We start from the raw sequence: 21854 nt of genomic DNA, 5'->3' as shown, positions 1-21854 counted from the left end.
TGCCCCAGGAGCCATTGATGGCGTGGCGGGGTCAGAGGCTTCCCTCCTTCTCTGATTTCCTTGAAGGCTGACACTGGAGCCTCCTCCGGGACTCCAGAGCAGAGTGGAGGTCAGGCAAAGGGACAGAGTCAGCGATAGTGTGAGGATGTCCTGAGTTCACATCTTCTGGAATCCAGTGTTCTGAACCGGTAGTATTCTTGGGAGGGGCGGGGGGGGGGGGTGGCACAATATATTAATAGCATCATGATCGTGTCAAACCAGCCATATCAGAGGGGTGGCCTTTGCCCTTTCAGTGATTCTTGCCTATTGTAAGAGATAAGACTTCGTGGTTATGATACATCAAATGCTCCCAGAATCTTCCCACAATAGAGGAAAAGTGGGCTGGTTGTGATTAAGAATTAGGTAAAGGTCTGCTCATATCAAATACACTGTTGGTAACTAGGACTCCCTCTAGGTTAGACAAAAAGAAGAAAAAAAAAAGCATGATCTCAGCTGAGAGATTATTTTAAGAAGAGACATTTCTCCACATACAAGACTATTCTAAACTGATACTTACAGGAGTTTCCATGTAACCACACTTGTTATAAAACTTTCTACATCTTTTTTTTTTTTTTTTTTTTTGAGTCCTGCTAGCTAGTTGTGAGCTTGTACTTTGCAACCTAGCCTTATATTTCAGAATAGTACTCTTGGCTATAAGGACAAAGACCTTTCAACATTTATCATGTATTTAACTACACAGATGTTCCTTCCGAGTGAAACCAACAATGACCAGTGGTGAATTAAAACCATTAACCTGTTTCAGTACAACTCAGATTTCTTTCTGGGTTGCTGGGGCCAATCAGCCATTTTGCCTCTGGGTGGGGGAGACCCACTTTAGGCAAAAGAAGTTACCCTCTCTCAACAAGGGAAAACAAATACGATGCGCTTTGAAACGCTAGACAAGTTCTTTTCGCTTTTCTGTCGAGCCATATTCTTAGAACATTTTTTAGGACATTCTGCTACAAAGACAAATCTGATACATTTCCTCTCTCAACTTCACAGAGAAAGCACTAGAAAACTAGAAATGTTTAGTGGCTGCAAAAGATAATAGGACATCATGGGCATTCGCACAGTAGGAAGGAATGTGATGTTTCTGTAAGCAGAGGTCTTACTATGCACACGTGGCCTTTCTTCTCAACGCTCACTGTGCTGCACTAAAGCACAGATCATGTGGCAAAGTTGGAAAGAAGGAAAAAGTCTGGGGAGACTCAGAGTGAGTGTGATTACGGCCAAATGGGCCATAGTGGTAGAAGCCAAACATCAAAGGTCATTGTCTGGTAGTTGAATCACAGCAGGTAAACACGTACATGCGAAGGTATTATTTGGACGGAGTATTCGAGGGGTAGAGCAAATAACCAAAAACCTATCAAAAACTGAAACAAGATGTAAGGAAATAGAGGCAAGAAAACCTAGTAGAGAAGGACCCATACGGGCAACGGGTGAAAGAAATTCTATTAGGCACAGACCGTCATTCTCTTCTTGTCACCCCTTACAGGTGACTACGCAGTGTGGTGCTATATAGGGCCAGCACAGAAGATGTTGATCTTTGAGGACTTGAAAATATAATTTAAGAGATAAGTCACCAGAGACTTCCTTACAGAGAAACGCAAGCTAGTCTTCAAATTCTAAATCCTATGTTCTTTGCATCAACACAAAGGAATTTCAGGAGAAATCAGTGGGTGTGTGGTTATCAGGACGAGCTTATGGGAAGGGGTAGTAGGAGAAACAATAGAGAGAATTCTGGCAATTCTCACTTGTTTACCAGCCTGGTAAGGCGTTTAAAGTAATACTTAAAATTTCTCTCAAGGTGTTGTTTTTTTTTTTCAATTTTTTAATGTTTATTTATTTTTGAGAGAGAGAGAGAGAGAGAGTGGGGAGTGGCAGAGAGCTAGGGAGACACAGAATCTGAAGCAGGCTCCAGGCTCCCAGCCGTGGGCACAGAGCCCAGTGCGGGGCTCACGGACTGTGAGATCGTAACCTGAGCCGAAGTCGGATGCTTAACCAACTGAGCCACCCAGGCACCCCTCTCAGGATTGTTTTAAATGAGATTATGGGTAGGACAGTCCAGACAATGGCTGTGAGAGGCCACGATATACTGACAAAGTGTGATGGCGTGTTTCATCATGGATAGGATTAGGCTGTTATTATTATGCTATTGTTATTATTATTTTGTTATTAGACTAAATGAGGATAAAGATCTATCGAAAGGAGTAGATTCGTGAATAAGGGTGCTGAAGAATGAAGAGAAGCCCTCTGCCAGCTGGAGTCCATATGACACATGCAATTTCATATCCAGTGCAACTTCTGCACGAGACAACATAAGAGGTCTTGTTACGTGGAAATGCTATTTTTAAAGCCAGGGTTCTTCAACTGAACGTGATCACCTAATGGTAGCTTACTCCAGAAGTGGGGGAATGGGAGGAAGCTTGGGGGAAAGTGAAATGCATTTAAAGAGTTAAACTGGGACCACTCTCCCAAAGAGTGTGCCTTTTATACCTGCGTTCCCAGCGACGTGATCACGCGGCAGGATCTTAGCTTCTCTGACCCTTGAAACCAACTTGTTTTTAAGTTATTGTCTTGCAGGCACCTGGTGGCTCAGTAGGTAAAGAGATAATGACTCTTCATTGCTGCTCAGTCATGATCTCATGCTTCCTGAGTCTGAGCTCCACATGGGGCTCTGTGCTGACAGCAAGGACCCTGCTTGAGATTCTCTCTCTCTCTCTGCCCCTCCCCTGCTCTCTCTCTCTCTCTCTCTCTGTCTCAAAATAAAAAATAAACTTAAGAAAAGGTTATCATCTTTCTTGCTCAAAGCGGAGAGGCGGAGAGGGTAGGAAGTGGTGTTCCTGGTGACCTGGTTAGGTGTAGAGGGGGTTGTTATACAAAATACTCCCGAGCAACTACAATGATCAGTTTTCAGGCACTAGATCTCCGTGAGCTCAGCTGTTTCTAGCAGGTCAAGATGTTTGAAAAGTCAAATGTACTAAGAACACCTGTTTGTCAAGAGGACCTAATTTCAGCAGAGACATACCTATCAAAACACCTTCAAGTCCAAAACGTGTAACACTGCTGTTTCCGTCTCGGAAAATTCAGGATAGGATTTAAAAAGCTGCTTGGCAACAACTATGAGACACAGGCAGTAAAACAACATAATTGTACAAGAGACAATAGATACCTAATTGATGTTTTCTTGTTTAATTAGTTTAAAATTCAATTAGTCTGACGTGAACTATGATATAAAATAAATGCAGTTGTTTTCTGAGTGCTTTTGTCCTCATTAAAAACATTAGCCGCCTCTGGGTTTACCCAACAGAAGTGTTTATATAGGGTTGGTATGTGGGGTTAAGGCTTTTCCTTTTAGAATGTTCTAGCAGACATAATCAGACAGAAAAGAAATCCCCTCCCCGACCGTGGGTAGAAAAATCCCCTCTCTGTCCATTTTAAAAGCCACAGGAAGCTCCCTGCTTCTTTATTTCGTCACCTCTATATTTTATCAGTGTCCACTTAGCATACGCCTTAAAGCCTCACAGCCTTCTGGAATCCAAGAGAGAAGCTGGGGGTGGGAATAAACTGTATCACTGTGGATGCCCCAGAGCTAAAGAACAATTTAAGGAATGACCCAAGGCGCTTATTATTATCAGTTTGCATAGTGAGTCAAATCTTTACCTACCCTTGATGATGGGATTCAGGGACTGGGGACAGAAGGCGCAGGTTTTCAAAGTGGTGTAGGCGTGCTGGCGATGTGGACCTCGTGACCAATCACCAATGTCACGCAAAACTGCTGTTTTCTCCGCCATGGAAAGAACATTGCCACCCTAAAATTAATAAAAGTGGCAGTTACAGATAAGTATAATTCATTATACTGATTTCTTGGAGGCTTGAAGCTTTTACAAACTACTCTTTGGGGAAAAAAGACATTAAAATGTTTCAGTAGTATGAATATTTTTCTAATTTGAATCTTGCATGATAATATTTATTCAAACTCTGTCACATGAAAATGGATGAATTATTGTTTCATCCTTATAATTAGCAAAGTTTAAACAAGTAAGTTATCAATGCTGGTGAATATTCAATAATTGGGGATTAGATGCATATAACAGGGTCTATTTACATAATTACATAATTAGATAGCCATATTCTGTGTCTTTAAGGTTTTTTAAAGTACAATTTAGTGACTTCAAGAATGCTTAACATGTGAAGTTGAATGAAAAGGGAGAACAAAATATATAATGTAGGCAATTTGTCAGACTATATGAAACCTAGTTCCTTCAATCTAAAATGTGGGTAGGGGCATCTGGGTGGCTCAGCCAGTTAAGTGTCCGACTCTTGATTTCAGCTCAGGTCATGATCTCGCTGTTCATGAGTTTGAGCCCCGCATCAGACCCCACACTGACAGCCAGGAGCCTGTTAGGATTCTCTCTCTCACTCACTCTTTCTCTGCTCCTCCCCTGCATGCACTCACTCTCTCTCTCAAAATAAATAAACTTTAAAACATAGATAAATACAATGTGGATAATCGTAGGACCCATTTGAGAGAGAGAGAAGGGCTGTTTGAAATGAACAAAACAATTTGTGTCAAACATGTCTGGCATCTAATAAATGTTCAATTACTACTAGTCATTACTATTAAAATAGCGAGTTCTACTCTGTTTTGTTAAAGTGCAAATCTTTTTATTTTTGCATTACGTGATACTTTTGGAGGAGTTACTGTTGTTTTCTTCCCCACAAATTGTTTCTGGCTCCAAATTTAGCTTCATGCCTTGCCAGTGTTTCTTTCATTATATTATAATTACATATTTCTTCTTAGTTTTGGAGGCGATGTGTTCTTCATGCAATAAAAACACATTTTTGAAAGATCTGAGATCAGCAGAGTCTTGTCTGTAAGCAAATGTGGACATGGGTTTTGCAATTTCAATTCTGCACTTGCCATTATATTAAGGTGTCCTGCAAGCGGTTAAAATAACCAAAGCTTTCAGAAAGCCTTGCTAAAGTTTTTAGGATATAACCTCAGTCTTTGCCCCAATTATCTCTTACTCTTCCTTCCAAAGGTCTCTTAGCTTTCAAAATAATTACCAAAATGCTAAACTTTGAGAATAAATAATTTGTACCGTTTCCATTTAAGGAAATCATCAACAATGTGCATAACAATAAAAGGGAGGGAGTTTTTATGATTTTTTAAAGTTTATTTATTTATTTTGAGAGAGAGAGCAAGCAAGCGAGGAAGGGGCAGAGAGAGAGAAGGAAGAGAGAATCGCAAGCAGGCTTCACACTGTCAGCACAGAGCCCGACGTGGGCTCCAACTCACGAACCGTGAGTGAGATCGTGACCTGAGCCAAAACCAGGAATCAGATGCTCAACCCACTGAACCACCCATTTGCCCCAGGGAGGGGGTTTTTAAACCAAAATGTCTAATTTTGAATTCATGAAAATGGTATTTGAAGAGGAACAATAATTTTGATTGAGTTTTTCATCTTTCATTATTACCAAATGCCTTACATTTTTCATTTAATTTTGGAGTATAGATACCTGTATTGAGTTGGTATTTATCTTTATCACCAAAGGATTAATGGAAGTGAATGGCTTTGTCTTTTTTAAACATTGAGAAAGAAATATTTTGCCTCCAGAACAATTGAGGTTTTTCTAAATGAGGGAACATGTACATTATTTGTTGAAATATATAAATACTCTAGGGAGTTTAGAGATTTCATATAAATTCAAAGACTCGTAAAGCATAGAGTAGAGATCAAGTAACAGAAAATCAGAGCATAGAAATTCAACACTGCATTCAAGGTCAGCGAAATCTCCAACAAGCACTGCTTCTGTCTTTCAGAGAGTTTGTTCATTGTTTAGAAGGAGTTGGTGAGGAAAACACACTTTCAGATGTCTCAGAAAAATATCCCATATGACCCAAATGATAAGCTTTTGAACAAATGTTGTCATCCCTTTTCTCTTTGGTCACTCTTCATGGTGGGACAAATTTTAGACAAAATGTAGCACTTTGGATACTTGTAAAATTGAAATACTTAAATAAGACACTTAGGAATCATCTCATCAGTTTTGCTCTTCAAAATCAGACATGACAAAAGCCCTGCTCGTCAGAGAATAACCATGAGAATATATTCATAAGTAAAATTATGACAGAGCTGCTAATGTTTACCATTTATTGAGCACTTACACACCATGCACTGGTAGAAGCATTTTAGATCTATTTTCTCAATTCTTAAAACACTTTGCTATACTACACTGCCTTTTCCTTTTTCTTTTTTCTTTTTCTTTTTCTTTTTCTTTTTCTTTTTTTTTTTTTGCCTGCCCACCTATTCATCATGAGCACAATCATTCAAAAAAAATCAACCAGAAAATTTGGTGGAGACAAAATGAGGAGTGAAGAATGATGCAGACACTAAGAAAGCAGAAATGTCATAAATAGCGAGTTACTAGAAGAATCACAAAATGAAATGGGGAAAATTAGCAGTCCTTAGAGCAGTTACAGTTGCCGAGATCTTTCCAGTTGCAATTTGAGTTCCGTTTCCATGCATCCTTACGTTGAAAATATTGGGTCGGGCGCCTGGCTAGGCTCAGTCGGAAGAGCGTGTGACCCTTGATCTCGGGGTCATGAGTTTGAACCCCACATTGGGTGTAGAGATTACTGAAACAAAACTTTAAAAGAAAATAGTAACCCAAATATGTATCTGCATTTGGAGAGGCAGAAATGAAGGTGCAGATTTAATCCCAAGAGTGAAAGAGCGTCTGTTCTTAGAATACTAAATGAGTAAAACATAACTATGCAATCATGTTTGATTGGAAAATATATATAAAGGTAAAATGATGTGGGTTTTTTTTTTAAGTTTATTTGTTTTAAAAGAGAGAGCACGGGAAGGTCAGAGAGAGAGAGAGAGAGAGAGAGAGAGAGAGAGCGAGAGAGAATCCCAAGCAGGCTCCTCGCTGTCAGCACTGAGCCCACTGGGGGGCCTGAACTCTCAAAGCAGGAGATCATGACCTGAGCAGAAAACAGCAGTTGGACACTTGACCGACTGAGCCGCCCAGGCGCCCCCTAAAGGTACAAGGATGTTAACTGCACATCGAGTAATGTTACTATGGAGATGGTATCTCTCCAGTGTGAAATATTACAGACAGAAGGCCTACTTCTCTTTAAAACGGCCAGCCTTTGGGGGCGCCTGGGCGGCTCAGTCGGTTGAGCCTCTGACTCTTGATTTCAGCTCAGGTCATGATCTCCGGGGAATGGGATCAAGCTCCACCTTGGGCTCTGGGCTGAGCATGGAGCCTGCTTGGGATTCCTCTCTCTATCCTTTTGCCCCTCTCCCCCACTTGCTCTCTCTCTAATTAAAAAAAATGGCCAGCCTTTCTTTTTCTGTCAGAATGTTTATAACAATAAACTGCAACCACATAACAATGTTTTGTTTTTAACATTTTCATATATATATATGAAATATATATGCTCATATATATATGCTCATATATATATATGCTCAGTATATATGCTCATATATATATGCTCATATATATATATATACACACATATACATACATATATACATATACATATATATACATATATACACATATACATATATATACACATATATACATATATATATGAGCATATACATATATATATATGTATATGAGCATGTATATATACATGTATATATACATGTATATATGTATATATATATATGAGCATATATACTGAGACTTTTACCAGCTACCATATTGTTTGATGATGGCTGACTGTGTTTTTTTCTCTTGTAGTAATAGCAAAGTCAATAACATTTTCTTTTTTTTTTAAGTATATTTATTTTGAGAGAGAGAGAGAGAGAGAGCACACCAGTGGGGGAAGGGCAGAGAGAGAGAGAGAGAGAGAGAGACAGAGAGAGAGAACCCCAAGCAGGCTCCACACTGGCAGGGCAGAGCGCGACACAGGGCCCCAACTTACAAACCATGAGATCATGACCTCAGCCAAAATCAAGAGTTGGAGGATTAACTGACTCAGCCACCCATGTACCCCAAAGTCAATAACATTTTTACTGAGCAGATAAATCTAAAATGTTTAGGGGCGCCTGGGTGGCTCGGTCAGTTAAGCATCTGACCTCTCTGCACTGAGCATGGAACCTGCTTAAGACACTCTCTCCCTCTCCTTCTGCCCCTGTCCCCCACTTGTGCTCTCTCTCTCTCTCTTTCTAAAATAGAAATAAATAAATAAATAAATAAAAACAATACCAGCTGGGTTTGTTTCTGCTTTGTGCATGTTCAGGATCTATTGTTAACCGTATACATAGTCTTTATTTTTATATTGTTTGGCTTTTTATTAGAACGCTATTGCCCTTTGAAGGCTTTTGCCTGAAATTCACTTTGCTTGGATTCAGTACAAAAAAAGCAGCAGCTTTTTTGATTAGCATTTGAGTCATAGTTCTTTAATATTAACTTTTATATGCCCTTTTGTTTAATTATACCCTTGAAACCAGTCTCTGGATAGATGGCATTCAGTCTAATATTTTATTAAGAGGATTTAATCTTTTTAACATTTTGTGATGAATTCTATGTCTACCAACCAGTTTTGTGTTTTTGATTTACTATGACTTCGTTGTTGTTGTTGTTATTGTTTTCTCCCTGTTTTTCTACTTTCCTCTAGACTGACAGTGGTAATCTCTAATAATTATCATATCATCACTACTACTGTTTTCCCTTTTGCTAGTTCCCTTTGCTAGTTTGGTAACTCTCTTCCTTCAGCAATTCTTATTTAGCATACATAACTCTATAAATTTTCTAACCAAATCCAAAGACTTTATAACACATGTCAAAGACCCCTAACACTCACCTTTGTAATTGTCCATAATTTTACATTTTTAGAATTTCATAATATTTTCACAGTTTTCACATTTATTTACATATTTTGTTATTGATTTCTTCTACACCTTTTCTTTACTTTCAATAAATGAAATACGTCACTTGGTAATTGTTTTAACGAGTGTGTACAGTTGCAAATTCTCCTAGCCTGATGTACTTCAAAATATGTTTATGATAACCTCACTATTAAATAGTTTATTAGCTGTGTATATGATTTATAATAAAACTATATTCCTTTGGGGCACCTGGGTGGCTCAGTTGGTTAAGCATCTGACTTCAGCTCAGGTCACGATCTCACAGTTTGTGGGTTTGAGCCCTGCGTTGGGCTCTGTGCTGACAGCTGGGAGCCCGGAGCCTGCTTCGGATTCTGGGTGTCCCTTTCTCTCTGCCCCTCCCCTGCTCATGCTCTTTCTTTCTCTCAAAAAGTAATTAATCAATTAACTTTTAAAAAACCGTATTCCTTCAAGAATGTGAAGAAGGCATTACTTCTGTTATTGCTGCTGACAAGCCAGCCACCAGGGCAAAGGGCATTTCTTGTCCGGCATCATGTCTTTTTTTCCAACTATCAAGCCTTTGTCCTTTATATACCGCAATTTCACTAAGACAACTATGGGATTATTTTTACTCATTATGAGGGATACTTGAAGACTTTTACTCTGAACTCATGTCTGTCCTCAACTCTAGACAATTCCTATGTTTTTATTTGAATATTTTTAATGTTTGTTTATGTTTGAGAGAGACAGAACACGAGCAGGGTAGGGGCAGAGCAAAGGGGACACAGAACCCGAAGCAGGCTCCGGGCTCCGAGCTGTCAGCACAGAGCCCAATGTGGGGCTCGAACCCACGAACTGTGAGATCATGACCTGAGCTGAAGTCGGAGGCTTAACCGACTGAGCCACCCAGGCACCCCCCACCCCTGTTTTTAAATAAAGCCTCTCAGATATTTCCTCAGATCTCTTTTGGAACACTTGTATATATACATTACATCATCTCCATCTATAGCCATGTCTCTTATACATGTTTGGAATCTCTGTTGTGCTACATTCTGCAAAATTTCTCAAAACCATAGTCCCATGTATTAATTCTTTGTGTCTGATTTCAATTATCAGTTACCCCAATTTGTTTCGTTTCAGCAACAATGGTTTTCACTTTACGAATTTCTAGTTTTTTTCTATCTACCCTTCGTTATTTTATCTGTTTTGGTTTCCTACTTTCTCATTCTCTTCATGGAGTTAATCATTTCTCTGTCCCTTCATAGATTCTAAACACGCTTCTTTTAAAACCATACCAATTTTAAAACCACTATGGAGATTTTTCTCTCGTCGTCACTTAATCTGTCATGATTTCATTTCCTGCTGCCAAGCGGTGGCTGGCCCCAGGTTGTCCGGCTGTAGGGCCATCTGCTTCTTCGTGCCTCTCGAAGAGGCAACGTTATAAATGGCGCATCCCCACAAATTAGTCAATCCGGGCTTTTTCGGCTGCCTTTTCAGTGTCCGGAAGCTCCACGCTGGCCGGGCAGTGAGACCAGCTCTGTGTCTCCTGAATTTGAGGCCCCTATTTCCCACAACCCCCCAGGATCCAGACACGTGGTCTCCTCTGCGTGCTTCCGGTCTGTGATCCCAACCCTCCTGTAGTGTCAGTGCCTCTACCTTTCTGCATGCCATATTCCATTTTCTAGCCTATCGATACATTTAGCACTTTGAAGTTACTTAATTGTATCTTTTATATTTTATCTGCTATTTGCCATATGTTGGATCAAAAAGGGAAAGTCTCAAAGCATGAATTTATAGCATCTTAATTAGGTGTCAGGAAGTTATAAAATGCCATGCATACCCTTCCCTTAGTAATTTGAAAGTTAATGGAGGAGAAAAAAATTCTATGCATGAAATATTTAGAGAATACAAAACAGATTCTAATAATAAAAAAAACTTGTACCCATTTATACAAAAATAATCAGGGAAGACTTTATGGATGTGGCAGGAGTTGAGATTTTTCTTAAAGAATGAGCAAGGTTTGGATAGATGGACATGATATATATCAATTTTAACCTCTTTACAGATTTACTTCATTATATGGCTTGAAGAGACAGTTTATGTACTTCCTTTAGTGGTTTTGAAGGACACAAAGACAGTGTGTTAAAATTGTACAGCTCTGGGTACACAATCAAGTGGGAGTATTGAGAGAAAACAATTTTATGGGGATCCTAGCAATTTCATGTAAAAAGTCATCCTAGGAATCATTCAATTTTGGAGAAACGGATGCAAGGGGAGAAAATGTGTGCATGTATCTATCTATGTCTGCTGAGAAATATTAAGGCTGCAACCACTATGCTATTGCAGGGACATGAATATTCTTCCAGGAAATTATTAGCAACAACTAATTGGATCGGTATTGACTAATTTCCCGGAGAAATCCAGTATCTAAAGCTAACTGTCTCTCATTTCCCTCTGTACCCAAGTTTTCAGCTTTAAGCTACTTCATAAACTTCTCCTCTGCTCAGAAAAGTCTAAAAATAATTGCACTGCATAATGTTCTAATGTCCTTCTGATGGCCGCTCTTCGGGGTTCATCACACATGCCAAGAGCCCTTCAGTGGATACTAAAAAGAGGCAGGACATTTACAAATAGGCTCACAGTTTATTTAATGCCTCTGTTTAAGTCTCTCTTATTCAGACTCTGCCTAAGTCCACTGAGCCATTTTACAGAAATAGTAGATATAATTGGCCTTGTGCCTTGTTAGTTCTGATGATTAGCCTGACTCAGATTAACACCATTCCCAGTGGAAAAAAAAAATGTAGCTCTTCTTGTGCATAAAGAAGAGGGCAGGCTTCAGCCACAGGCTTTGGCAAGTTCTACACATAGAAGACCATATAGTTTCAAAGTAGGTGATGGAAATCAGGAGACAGAAAGATTAACCCTCAAGACATGTCTGTTTTAACTCAGCCTGATTTCCATTTACTGAAACCCTGACATTGGAATAAACCTGTTGAATATATTTGCAAAATGCGACCAAGTGGTAAAACATGATACCTCCATTTAAAGTTTTTTTAATTGAATGCACCTGGTGCTGTTCTCTTCCAATTTACGTTAATGCCACACACAGGCAAGCAGGACCTAATTACCAATTAAGCAATAAAGCTGTTTATAAGGCCAAATGTTCTCTGGGTCCAGTCAATGAATTATATGTGTGTGTGTGTGTGTGTGTGTGTGTGTGCGCGCGCACATACATATACATATGTGTGTGTGTGTGTGTGTGTGTATATATATGTGTGTGTGTGTGTGTGTGTGTATATATATGTGTGTGTGTGTGTGTGTGTGTATAACTATAGTTATACACACACACACACACACACACATCTGTAGACACTCCATACTTCTTAACCTTTGTTACAATTGTCAACTTGTCTGGTTTTATAGAGATGTCTTGTGGGAAATGATTTGATCCTCATAAGTGATGAAAGGGATTCCCTAATTATATAAAATCCTGGTCATTTCAAGTCTAAAACTGAGAATCTTTAAAATGCATGAAAAATAGTTTTGTTTTGTTTTCTCAAATGGTCATTGAGGGAGTCCTCTGATTCTGTATGTGGCTGTTTATGATCTCAAACATTGCTCTGGCACTGACCCCGATCCCCTGACTAAAGCTTTCTCCAGAGAGCTGGTATAAAAGCTCAGGGTTAGGAAACAGAAGGGCAACTTTGTGTCCTCGTACTTGACATTGTTATTGTCAAAACTAAGGCAACCGCAAGCCTGGCCATTCACTGCTCTCTATACACTATTTTTTTTTAAAGTTTACTTATTTATTTTGAGAGACAGAGAGCAAGAGTGGAGGGGGTGCAGAGGGAGAGGGAGAGAGAGACTCCCAAGCAGGCCCTGTGCTGACATACCAGCACAGAGCCTGATACAGGGCTTGTCTCATAAACTTTGAGATCATGACCTGAACTGAAACCAAGAGTCAGACGCTTAACCAACTGAGCCACCCAGGCGCCCCTTACTATATCCTATTGATGCAGGAACACTGAAAAGAGAGATCTGAGAATTTTCATGATTTGCTTCAGTTTAGGAACTTTGCCCTTAGAACCTGAACTTGGTTGTAGGATATAGGCTGATTGTAATTCAGTTCAGTTTTACAAAAATGTACTGAGCATCTGCAGGCACTGGGAACGCAGGGGTGAGCTAGACTACATCCCTGTCTTCTGTGAGCTTACAGACCAAAATGTTTTGTGTCACCTTTTCCCTTACTTGTCATTGCCATGCTTACCACCATGGTGACAGATCACTCCTGGACTTAACCATCAGTAGACAATAGGTCCAGATTGGCTGCCCAGCTTTAGTTGTGTGTGTGTGTGTGTGTGCATGCCTGTAAGAGAGAGACAGAGACAGAGAGGAACTGCAGGCGAGGAGAGTTGAGATAGTCCTGCCCCTTCGTCAATAGCATCACAGCTATCAGTCTGTCCAAGGGCAACCTAATCCTGGCCTCTTCGTCCGCCTTGATCCTAGCTCTCATCCTCTCCCCTCATACACGCACATTCCAGAGGGAAGGCCATAGGGGGTTTTGCCTGTGTTGGTGTTCCCCATTACACTAATGCAGTCCATGAATCTCATTCCATGTTGTTCCCACTAAATATGTCTTCAGGATCTGTCCAATTTGTTTTATATTGTCCTGTTGGGGTTTGCAACTGATATGCGTTATTGTGCACCACTAACTATAACCACCTTTTACTTCTTAATTCCTCTACTGGCAAATGCTTGGATTACCTCCAATTTCCCTCTCTCTCTCACGCTCTCTCTCTGTTACATGCACACACACACACACACACACACACACACACACAGGCCCCAATGAAAGTCCTCATTCCTATTTACCTACTACGGGAGAATTTCTTTAGGACACAAAAACTATTCAAGGTATCATAATCAGAGAGCAATTTCATCTAGGAACAAAGAGCTTAAAAATCACTGGAAGGGCCAGTGAAATGAGGACAAGTGAGAGCCCTCCTGAGATTCAGGGACTCGGAGAGCCTGAGCACTGCAGCTCCCCACCCCCAACACTGAAGTGGGTGACTCCCAGCAAGATGTCCAGAGGCCTCTGTACAATGTCACTGTCCCAGACCCAAGCGTTTGCTGGCCACCAGAGCAACATGCACCTCCCCCGCCCAGGCCACATGCAGGTGTCTACTGCAATCCTGGACTGCAGGGATTGTTGAAAAGTAGGCCCCAGGTTTCCAGGCCTTTCTCTATAGGGAGGAGCACATAGGAAACAGCCCCTCCGTGTTACACTCTCCCTAACTTTATCTTGCTAACCTTCTATGGATTTTTTTTTACTGTGCTTTTTAGTTTACGTGAGTTCTCACCAATTCTGACTCTTTTTTTATATAATGTTTGGTTCTTTTCTTCCCCCCATGGGTGTGATATATTCTCTTTCTTCTCTAGAGATACTAATAATCATTCTTCTGAAATTTTCTTTTCTGTACTGTGTTGATTGCAAGCATATCTCTTTTTCTTTTTCTTTCCGTCTCTTGGTTTCATGTGAACGTCTTTCCCTTATGTATCTTGTGGTGATGTCTGTCCATTCTTGTTTAAGAATGAGGCACTCAAGGGGCTCCTGGGTGGCTCAGTTGGTTAAGCATGTGACTTTGACTCAGGTCATGATCTCACGGTTCCTGGGTTCAAGCCCTGCATCAGGCTCTGTGCTGACAGCTCGGAGCCAGGAGCCTGCTTTGGATTCTGTGTGTCTCTCTCTGCCCCTCCCCTGCTGGTGCTCTGTCTCTGTATCTCAAAAATAAATAAGCGTTTACAAAAATTAAGCAAAAAAAACTGAGGCACTCACGTGACACTTAAGTAGGAATGCGGCTTGTTCTGTGAAGGTCTCCAGGGCTGGGTGACCCTGATGAGTAGGACATATCATTGGAGGATGCCTAAATGGCATTGTCTGGTGGTCTCCTCTCTTGAACTGGTTGGTTTTCCAGAAAGGAGATCTCCCACCTGAAAGGGAGAAGGTGAAGCTATGGGATTTGGAAGTGGTGTGACCTACTGGGGCTGAGGGGGCTTAGTGGAGGCAATGAGCCCAGGAACAGGGCTAGAGTTCAGTTTGTAGGTACTGCTCTAGTCCTCATTCAGAAAGATGACTCATGGGGGCACCTGGGCGGCTCAGTCGGTTAAGCATCCAACTCTTGATATCGGTTCAGGTCATGATCTCATGGTTTGTCGGTTGGAACCCCAAGTCCGGCTCTGTGCTCACAGTGTGGAGCCTGCTTGGGATTCTGTCTCTCTCCCTCTCGCTCTCTTTCAAAAATAAATAACACTTAAAAAAAAAAAAAAGATGACTCACAACCTCACTTCTGCCTTTGCCTGGGTCTGTTGTACCCAAACCCAGAGTCTACCCGGACCAATCTGTCCATATGGCCATTTCTAGTCTTCTGCTAGAGTAGAGGAAGCCTGTCACTAGCCCCCTAAGTCTGGGCAGATGATCTTGGAGTCCAAATGCCTCTCCTTAAACCTTCATCTTTCCTCCTGGCTGTGGCCCCATCTGATTCCCACCTTCAGCAGTGAGAGGTACCTCTGGTTCCGGGGCATGTCCTGGATTCTCACATAGGGTCAACATGTTCCTTCTTTTTTGGCCCTGCCCTGCCCTCCTCCTCTTCTACAGGCTTCACTACACCCTCCGTTCCATAAACGAGCGACTACACGCCTATATTTCCCAAGTTTCTAAAATATGTTCTTTTCTGATGTTGTCTCATCCCCGTTCCTCTTTTTCCTTGAAAATGTGTGCTTCCTTTGTCTTTCTCTTCTGTATCATTTTAGTATTGTTTGGAGGAGGGAACAGAGATAAATATTAAGTTCGGCTTCTGCCACACTGGTAGGTAATCAGTAAAAATGTTCAATGGGAGCCTTCTGAATGGAAGTATTCTTATATTTTAAAACAACCAACTTGAGGAGTTAAAATGCATGCATACCAGGGAACATAATCAATGGTGTTGTGATAGTGTTCATGGTGACTGATGGCAGCTACACTGGGGGTAAGCACAGCATGATGCACAGATTTCATCACGTCACCATGTTGTACTCCTGAAACTAATATAACAAGGGTGTCAACTATACTGCAATTAAAAAAAAATGTGTGAGTACTGACCTCTGTCTGGATCTCCATCCATTCTTCCATATTCCATTTTTTATGAGTTCTGTAGTTATAATCTGTTTTTTGATGATTTTATCCTTCAGTGCAATAAAACATCAATACTATTTTCAGCCTCTGTGAGTCAAATATATTGAAATATGCCCCAACAGCTGGGGCTAATTATCTTCAAGTGTGTATATTGTTTATGAAGAAATGCGTGCTGGAGTGAGCTTCTGACTTATCCAGCTTACGCTCCCTTAAATATCTTAAAAATGGTTACGAACTACATCAGAAGTCTGTTATGAATCAAAAGTCAAACCTGTGTGCTAAAGTCTCACCCATACTCTGGGCGAATTTCAATTTGACACCCAGAGGATTCTTATTTCATCCAAATATTGTTCACACTTCCCAAAGTGAATTTCACATACTTCCCTTCTGAAGTTGCCACTGAATATATTATTTTGATTCGCGTTGTCAGGAAGTACCTAAACATGTGTCCTCCTTGGTCGGTGGCTTACGTTCCTCGTGAAATTCTATCGATCACGGGCTGCTCTGGTATGTGCAGGAAAGTGTGAAGAAGTAGGAGTTCTAGATCTTGCTGTGTTTTGTGTGCTCGAAACTACTCTTGGTCTCAGATCTTCTCGTCTGTATAAGAAAGGGCAGGGCTAAATCAGTGATTCTCTAAGTACAGCGAAATCAATGACAAGACAATGTGGGCATGTCTGTCCATACAGTTGTGAGTGTGGTTTTGAGAGTCAGGCACACCTGGCTTGAAATCCCAACTGTCCTGCTTACTCGTTTTGTGACCTATTATTTAGTTTTTCTGAGGATAACATATCCTTATCTGTAAAATTGAGGCAATAATAAAAATTCTCACGTGCTTTTATGTGAGTGTGCAAAAATTAAATGTCATACAGTTTGTAAGGTGTTTAACATTAGCAACGACAATAAAAGCAACATTACTGTGGCATCGAAATGGTGCACTGGGCTGTGGATAAAAACCAAATCATCATTTATTCACCTATTCAACATTTATTAAGCACCTCCCTAATCGCCAGATGTTGTTCTGAGCGCTGATGTTATAAAATGTCCCCACCTATGGAGCTGACTTATATTTTAGTGAGAAACACAAGAAAAATATGATAGAACAGGATATAATGGAATATCAGTCACATGCAATGAAAAAAGGCCTCGAAGTAAAATAAAGTAGGGTGAAGGAATACAGAGTGATCTGGCATCGTGTGTGTTCTTTTATGCAGGGAATCAGGGAAGGACATGTCAGAGACTTTGGATGTTACTGTAAGTATGATTAGAAACCACACCTGGAGTATCATGATCGAGGAATTAACATGACTTAAGTCTCACGTACACGTGGGTTTGAATCCCGCCTGGGAAAGATGCTGACGCCCCCTGGCTTGTTTCTCCACTTGCTCTTGGAAGGGCTCAAAGAGACAATGCATGTGAAAGCAACAAACAGGGTTTGGCATAAAGCTACCCGCTCAATATCCTTAAACATTAGAGATTCTTCCTCTTCACCTAGAAGTCTGGGACAAGAATGGATCAGTTTGAGCCAGGGCTTTCTTTCCCACTGGTTAATCCCACCTCTTGATATGATTTCCAGTTTAGCCACTCCTTTCTCCTATAATAATACATTAATTAAGAGGAATTAGCTATACTGTCAATGAATAACAGGACTCACTGGTTACTAGTTGGTGATCCTTTGAGCAAACGAGGAATATGAGTTGCATTGTGACTGACAGGGTGGTAAGGGGGAGTGTATCTCATGGGACACACTGCATGACCCACACAAGGCAGCATGATCTTGGGACATAGGGCAGGAAAGAGGAAGTTAGATTATAGCAGCCTGGGGGGAGAAGGAGCACAGATGAATAAAATGTTGTCCTCAGACAGCCCTGCAGTCCAGGCTGGAATTCATTTTCTTTCTCCAAGCTTGAGAAGTACATATCACATGAAGCCACACAGAGAGTAACAGACGCGCTCATGCAGGAGGTCGAGATCTTAGAGCCAAGTGCTTCTCAGGTTCAAGGCTTGACACCGGAGGCTTTCCTGGACTAAGCGTTTCATTTTGGAAAGCACATTTTCCATTTGATCTTTGCTTCTTATTGGGTCCTCCTTAATTTCATCTTTTATTAGAATATTTGTATTGGGCCACTGCCTTTCAGTGACTCAGCTAAGTGGATATTCAGGGCTGTGGATTTCTTTTCTATCTAAAGCAATCAACTGTGCAGATCTAAGAGTAGAAGATTTCCAAAAAAATTATAGTTTCCTGACACTGATTCAAAGAAAGCTTGCCCGCCTTGGACATCATCTCGCTTGACTATTATACAACATTTTAAGTGTTGTTGGGGGGAAAAAAAGTTTTCTAACATAATTGTACCTGAAATGCTAGTGAAGCCTGAAGCAAATTTTAATTATAATAATGTTCTCTAGGTCTGCTCCATATAGAAATTCATCTTACATTTTGCATGACGTGATTTAGCACCTTGATAGCAGATGGAGTACGTGTATTGAAGTTGCCATATAGACTGAAACCCACCCTTGGATCTCCAGGTTTCCAAAGCTGAAAATGAAGGGAACATGAGTCCAGACTCATTTCCAACTCTTGTCTTCATCTAACTGGAAGGACGGGGATATTTCCACACTGGCCTCAGGAGAGACTCACAACTTTTCCCAAAGTATAGCTCCCAACAACCCTACAGTAGTCCAGTAGGTGTAAGAGCTGTGACGTAATAAAAAGTGGGTGTTCTGCACCGTTCCAATCAAAGTGCTAAGTGACAACGCGTGAGAGTCTAGAAGATGATTCCTTTTGAATCATATGAGTGGATTCCCCCAATCTCTTCTCTTTGCTATCTTCTCATAAAGAATTCAATGTTCGCTACGTATGCCTATAAATTTGTGGGCAGTTGCTAGTTCTTTTTACAATTCCAGCTGCTTCTAGTTCTTCTCAGGTAGGTGGGAAATACATTATAAATAAATGAGAAAATAGTTTTCATTGGGTAACATATGCCTCAATCTTTCTTGCTTCTTACTATTGACTGAATTATATTTCCACTCATTCTTTCTTTCTCTGTTCTGATTTAAAGCTAATTGCACTAACTCTCCTCTGGATTCTGTATTTTTCCTACCTTCTCAATGGACTTGCCTCATCCATGACTCTCTCCTCTTCGAATTTTTCAACCTTCATTAGATCCTCCCACTCCAAGCTCTGATGAAAGATCTTTCCTATTAGAGCTGTGATTTGCTCAGTCCTCCCTCCCCATCAAGCACACCTTTTCCATCCTTTCCCATCACCGCTCGGAGACATTACTTCCCCATTATCTCTTGCTCCTCTGCTCGCCTCTTTCTTTAAAACCTCCTTTTTTAAAATTACTTTCTAACTTCCATGTCCAGTGACTTCTCCTCATTCCTGACCACACATTACATTTCTTCTGAATTTTAAAGTGTTGCCCACTCACTCCTTCTCAAAAGTCATACCAACCTTCATTCCCTTGCCACAGTCCTTTAAAAATGTAAATATTTGGGGCGTCTGGGTGGCTCAGTCGGTTGAGCGTCAAACTTCGGCTCAGGTCACGATCTCGCAGTCTGTGAGCTCGAGCCCCGCGTTGGGCTCTGTGCTGACGGCTCAGAGCCTGGAGCCTGCTTCGGATTCTGTGTCTCCCTCTCTCTCTGCCCCTGCCCCGCTCATGCCTGTCTCTCTGTCAAAAATAAATAGACATTAAAAAAATTTTTTTTTCAATGTCAGTATTTACTGACAGGTATTTTCTACCAGGTAATAGGTTAGTTATCAGAACTAACTCCAATGTAGGCTCAAACTGAATAGATTTCATGGTCCAGGCGGATAAACAAACATGTGCTCACAAAGAATACACAAGACCTTCCCACACTACCTGTTCTGATAATACTTTAGATGAGATTTCCAGAGACTTTGTCCTAACAACAGCAACAACAACAGCAAACACTTAAATTAATCCCAAACTATCTTGTGTAAAATTTCTTTAAATGCTTTACTTGACTGGCAGGAAAGCAAAGGAAATCTCCATGCCAGAAAGAATGGGAAAGCACGAATCAAGACAGAAAAACGCACTCAGGACATAGTGCTTTCTCTTTGAGAGCTGTCAGATCCTCAGTTGTAATGGCAGACAGATGTAATTTGGAGGGGAAAAAAAAACATGGCACCCAATCAAAGTAGATGTCTGAGCAGGGAAAGCCGTTCCCCCTCATCTTTTTCCACCACAGCCCATCCTCCAATTCCACATAAAATGTGGACTTCTGCAGGATGACTTCCTCACCATTACCTATTTTTAAAAAAGGAAAATCTGTGAGGCACCTAGGTGGCTCAGTTGGTTAAGCATCAGACTCTTGATTTTGGCTCAGGTCATGATCTCGCAGTTTAGGATGTTGGGCTCCACGCTGAGAGTGTAGAGCCTGTTTGGAATTCTCTCTCCCTCCTCTATCTCTGCCTCTCCCTCACTCATGTGCTCTCTCTCCCTCTCTCAAAATAAATAAAGAAACTCAAAAAAATAAAAAAGGAAAATCTGGGATACCTAGATTCAGAAAACCTAAACAAGATAGGTACAATGAAATTGGTACTTGAACATAACACAGTGGGAAAGAAATTGGACACCAGAGAGGTCAGAAATGACTAAAATATTAGCAGCAAAAGCCAGAAGCCAATGAGATAACATCTTAAAGGTATCAAGAGGAAATTACTTACAACCTGGAATTATACATTCAACTAGGTTATCTTATAAAGGTTATGGGCATTTAGAGAATTTATAACAAAAAATATCCCCCACAAATGTTCCTTCTAAAGACCACTTTAAGAAGAAGAAAACTTTATGCCAGAATAAATGGTGAAGAAAGAAAACACTAAACATTTGGGTATATATAAACAAACATTGCAAAAAGCAAGGATAACAACTACTTCATAGGGGGTAATAAAAACAAGATTAAATTGAATACTTATAATAATCAGCATATAAATAAGAAGTTGGAGTTAAATTACCCTAACTTTATTATTCTTCAGCAGGATGGTAAATACTTAGTAATTTTAGCATCTGAAAGTTTCTAGACTAACCATTAAAATAGTGGAAATAGACTCTACAACTACAAAACCAGTAGAAGAGACTTTCTCTCCCACGCAGGATGGAGTAGGCACAACCAGACTTACCCTCCTCTCTGAAACAGCGCAGAAAACCAGAGAAAAAGAGCAAGGACCAGAAATCAGTTATACTTATACATACCAGAATTGAACAATTACGAGTAGCGATTTTTTTGGGAATATTTGAATGTTTGAAATTTGAATAAATGCTCCCATATAAGACATTTGGGAGTGAATCTGACAAATGATCAAGACTTGTTTGCTGCCAACTGAAAGATGCTCTTGAGAGATACCACGTAAGACCTAATTAAGTTGTGAGATATATTCTCTCAATGGTGTGGAAGGTTCGATACCACTAAGATAGCAATTCTCTCCATACTGATTTATAGATTTAATAAAATCCCAATCAAAACTCCAGAAGCATTATGGAAATTGACCAGGGAACTAAAATTCTATGGAAATGCGAAGGACCTTCCACGCATGAAACAACTTTGAAAAAAAAAAAAAGATGACTAATACTACCTGGTTATAAGATTTGGTTTTAAATCTAGTATCAGTAAAATATAGTATTTAGGTCCACAGACACAAGTCAATCGATAGATGAGAACAGTGTCCAGAAATAGGCCCATACATAAAAACTTGAGTTTTTAAAAAAATTGCAGTAGAGAAACACTAGAGACCATTAATTTTTTGAAAAAAAAGTAGAAAGATAATT

General features: G+C 40.4%; 1 long non-coding RNA gene across 1 annotated transcript in view; it reads right to left on the bottom strand.

Annotated features, from left to right (window-relative positions):
• The window catches only part of LOC128315709 (uncharacterized), a 372477-nt gene that overhangs the window by 142831 nt on the left and 207792 nt on the right, over nucleotides 1–21854 (bottom strand). Inside the window, exons 5-9 of the long non-coding RNA XR_008298770.1 lie at nucleotides 19517–19733; nucleotides 18575–18757; nucleotides 16033–16662; nucleotides 14731–14885; nucleotides 3707–3851 (exon numbers count right to left, since the gene is read on the bottom strand). This is a non-coding gene — a long non-coding RNA (uncharacterized LOC128315709). The remainder of the gene's footprint in view (nucleotides 1–3706; nucleotides 3852–14730; nucleotides 14886–16032; nucleotides 16663–18574; nucleotides 18758–19516; nucleotides 19734–21854) is intronic.

The sequence above is a fragment of the Acinonyx jubatus genome, chromosome B2, assembly GCF_027475565.1.
Source record: "Acinonyx jubatus isolate Ajub_Pintada_27869175 chromosome B2, VMU_Ajub_asm_v1.0, whole genome shotgun sequence".
Classification (NCBI taxonomy): Eukaryota; Metazoa; Chordata; class Mammalia; order Carnivora; family Felidae; genus Acinonyx; species Acinonyx jubatus.
Note: the sequence above shows the minus strand (reverse complement) of the source record. Positions and strands in the feature narration are given on the sequence as shown.